At 37.9% G+C, this 4,215-nt stretch overlaps 1 pseudogene; it reads left to right on the top strand.

Moving 5' to 3' along the window:
- Positions 1-3,927, top strand: part of LOC103605322 — a 7,844-nt pseudogene extending 3,917 nt beyond the window's left edge.
- The last annotated feature ends 288 nt before the right edge of the window (positions 3,928-4,215 follow it).

Here is a 4,215-nt window from a genome sequence, read left to right as displayed (position 1 = left end):
ACAAAAGACAAAATAAAGTCATATACCAGTTTTACTTTTCAAGCATAGACGAATGAAAAATAAGAACAGAGTAAATTTTCCTTAAGCTCTAACTAATGTTCCACCCTTCTGCTTCTGAAGAAAAATGCGTTTTTCTGTAGTTTTATAATAAATCTAAAACACTATTATTTTTTAGCATGAAATGCTAGGTATTGCTTTGCCAAAAATAGTCAATCTATGTTACAACCATCTACGTTTGTTTTAATAATTTTCAGATATGAACTACCTCTATGTCAGCCCCCTCAGTACAGCACTCCGATTATCTGTTGTTTAAAATAGATGTCCTAAGTACATTATCTAAGTGCACAAAAGCATAAACATTTCAGCTATCAAATCATCAGAACTGCTTAGGCAAGCATAAATATCTCCTGGCTCCAATGTATCCCTTATGGCTTTTTTTTCCCTGTTACTCTGCTGTTGCAATGATCGCAGGCTCATGCTGAGATAATGAAATTATGAATCTTCATTTTATAGCCTAAGTGTTTTTCATTTCTGAAGAAGTAGAAGTTTACTTCCAGGTAGTGATACATTTTAATACAGTCCAAATACAGGGGAACACAAGATGTTTAGAAATCCTGAATGTAATTAATAAAAGATACCACAGGAAAAAATAAAAGAAATTTAGAAAAAGATTTAAGCCTCCTGATCAGATTGCATTAGAGAAAAGAAAAAGTTAATATTCTTTCCATACACTTCATGTTATTGGGATTTTTCTCACTTCCACCAGGAAACTGAGTTCTATGAGCCCTATGTTAATTTTCCAAACTCTTCTTGGAGAGTGAAGAACCACTCCAGAGTTATATTCAACTCGGTGACTAACTGGGTTTGAAATCTCACTTGTTTTAGGTCCTATCTTTACACTGCTCAAGACTACTGACTCTGTCTTGACTAACAAAGGTGACATACCATAGAGGATTACAGAGAAATACAAGAGGAACCGAGTCCTATTCTGGGTTCCTTTGCTGAGATCGTTTCTTTTGGATTGGTATCAGATTCCATTTAATACTGTCCATTTCTGAGATCTTTTTTTCTTCCCCTCCACAGAAGTCCTCTCAACTGTCACACTGACAAGTCGGCCTTTTTCTGATGTCCCTAAGCGCCTGCACTCCCAAGGACTCAGATAAGAACTAGAGCTGAGTGACTGGGTTAACTGATAAAATTGCTAATTAAAGCCCCATTTTCAACACTCCTGAAAGATTAACCAACTGGGCCAAATTTTAGAGCACAGAGAAAGTTTTACTATTAGCAGTGTACTGTTTGGTAATAAAAGGTTTCAACAATTTCAAAGAAAGTAAAGTCAAGAAATTTCCACAGACATTTTTCTCTCCAGAGAAGTATGAAGATGAGGCAATTTAGTCAGAGCTTTGGAAGGTTTTCTTCCTTGTAAACATTTGTTGCTCGGCAGGGAAGCACAGAAGCTGATCTGTGGAATATTTATATATCACTGGGCAGACACAATGATAGGAACACAAATATAGAAGTGTTTCTTCCTTAAAAAAAATCAATCTAATCTGATCATGTCAATTTAAAAATTGTGAAAAAAGCAGAAGTTGTATACCTGACTTTTTCAATCAGATACTGTCAGAAACATAATACAAGGCGGTGGTTTAGGGCATGGACTCAACAGCCAAATGAGTGGCTATAGATCTGACTGCTGCCACTCCCTAGCCACTGACCTTAACTTAGTTACTCCACTTCTCTCTGCCTCAGTTGTCCCATCTGGAAAATTGGAATGATAGTAGTAGATCTACCTCATAGTGTTGTTGTGAGGGTTAAATGAATTAAATCTATCGAGTGCTTAGAAAAGTATGAGACACATAATCACACAGGAAATGTGTGTTGTTGTTATTATTGTGAGTCCATAAATAAAAATGACCTTTAAGTGTCTTAACATAAGATTTAACTCCTGTGTGTGTACATGTGTTATAAGATTAAATCTATCGAGTGCTTAGAAAAGTATGAGACACATAATCACACAGGAAATGTGTGTTGTTGTTATTATTGTGAGTCCATAAACAAAAATGACCTTTAAGTGTCTTAACATAAGATTTAACTCCTGTGTGTGTACATGTGTTATAATGAAACGTAGCTCCCCAGAGCTTTCCAACATCAATCCATACTTGACCTAATTTGATCACTGAATCTTTTTTCATTAAGGGCCTGATCCTATTTGACACCAAGAATATATATCCTGACCTGTAAAATGAATTTCTCGTACCATGTAATATTAAGCTTCCTGCTCAAAGGTCACCAGCTTTAAGTCTGGAAAAGGAAACTTGGAACTCCTGGCTTCCTTGGCCCACTTGCTAATTACCATCATCCTGTGACAGCTCTCTCACTGTGCTATAAATCCACCAAGTGCCTAACCCCAAATATGAATGTCACCCACTCTGCTGGGAAAAGTCAACGTAGAATGAGCTCTTGTGGAACATTTTTTTAGCTTGTAAAAAGGAGTGGGTTCATTTTCCCGGAGGGCTCTTTCTTTTCCCAGAACCAGTCTGTCCCCACCAGTGACAGACATGTGGCCTGTGGGTAAGTGTGGGGAAGAAAGGATGGAATGTAGATGTTCGGGAGAGTTAAAAACACGGACAAAACAGTCTCACCAAGCTTTTTCTTGCCCATTGCCCTGTCTTAGGGTGAAGGACAGTTAACATGCAACCGTCTTTGATATCACTTCTAATATGGCTGGAAATAAGTTCAAACATGGGATGTTTAGACTGTATTAAAACATAAGGCTCCAGTAACATCAAAGGCTACTTGTGGGTGGTTTGGGCCAGAGTGAGGTCACAACTGCCCTCCACCATAATAGGTGTGGAGACACTGTGTACCTGAAATGGTGGTGTTTGCTTTTTTTCTGCTGATAAATGTGGAGCTGGGAGAGGAGATGCCTCTGCGTGCCTGAGGAATGATCTACTGTGGAAGGTTTAAAGGCAAACAGGTATCAGGTTAGGGTTACAGGGGGCAATTTTTTGAACGGGGATGTTCTTTGTTCTTAGAGAATGGGCTTCTTTAATTCATGGTGCATGGACAGACTGATAAGAAAGGCTTTTTGCTTGACCATCAAATTTAAAATAAAGGCAACATTATTCTGACAATAGGTAATTTGGATGACATCAAGGAAGGACATGAAATATTTTGCCTTTTTATAGTTAAGTATCTTTACCTTACATTAGTTCCACAACACATTCAACATGCTTGTGTAAATTGCAATCACATAAAATTGAGGTAAGAACATTTCGTGCAGTTTCTACTAGCCTATAGGACGAGTTCTAAGAAATAATCTCTTGATTTACAGCTATAATGGCTTTAAAGGTTTTAGGAATATGGCTTTAAAAGGCTTAGCATAATATTCTAAAGGTCCTAAAGATTAGGAATTTATTCGTGAAAATGGACTTACTTCATCAGGACAACCCTAACCACTTTTCAGAGTAAAAAGCAATATTGTATCTATGAAACACAGGAGGAATGATAACTTAATAAATAATATTTGACTTCCATTATATAGGACAATGCAATTACAACAAAATAAAAGACAGAGGCCAACCAAAACAGCGGAAACAAAGAGAGATGGAGCAGGCTGTCATCTGTAGAGCTATCTTGGACAGCACTCTTCACCTCTTGCAGCATCGAGGGAGTGACGTTCTCTTTCTCTCCCCCATTAAGAAACTCAGAGGTCATTTCCTACTCTCAGACTCTCCTGAACTCTATCTGAACTTCACAGTCCCACCATGGATTATCGAATTGTCTCGAAATTGTTCACCATCTGTTGCAACTCCCCTACTCATGGCAAATTCAAGAAAGCACTTTGTGTTCTACTTTCTTTTCATCCCACAGGCAGCTAGTGCAATACCATTTGTGAAAGAGAAATTTAATGATGGGTTAAGGTAGAAATGGCATCTCCATTTGGTGAGAAGGAAAGAAAGAGTAAAAAGAAAATCTCATTCACCTCTTGTACTAACCCTTTCTGCATCTTCTTGGTGGACTACAAACATACACAGTCATTTCATTTCTAACTGCCATATTATACATTTTGGGGGAAAAAATCATTTTCTGCTAGACTCTGGTCCAATTTCCATTGTGATTTTTGCCCCTAGGAAATAAACATCATGGTCAGGATGTCTGCCCAGCATCCTTCTGGCCAACAAAGCAGTGGTTTCCAATGAAATGCCAGTGCTC

This window comes from Galeopterus variegatus, unplaced genomic scaffold, assembly GCF_000696425.1.
Source record: "Galeopterus variegatus unplaced genomic scaffold, G_variegatus-3.0.2 Scaffold5735, whole genome shotgun sequence".
NCBI classification, from domain to species: domain Eukaryota; kingdom Metazoa; phylum Chordata; class Mammalia; order Dermoptera; family Cynocephalidae; genus Galeopterus; species Galeopterus variegatus.
Note: the sequence above shows the minus strand (reverse complement) of the source record. Positions and strands in the feature narration are given on the sequence as shown.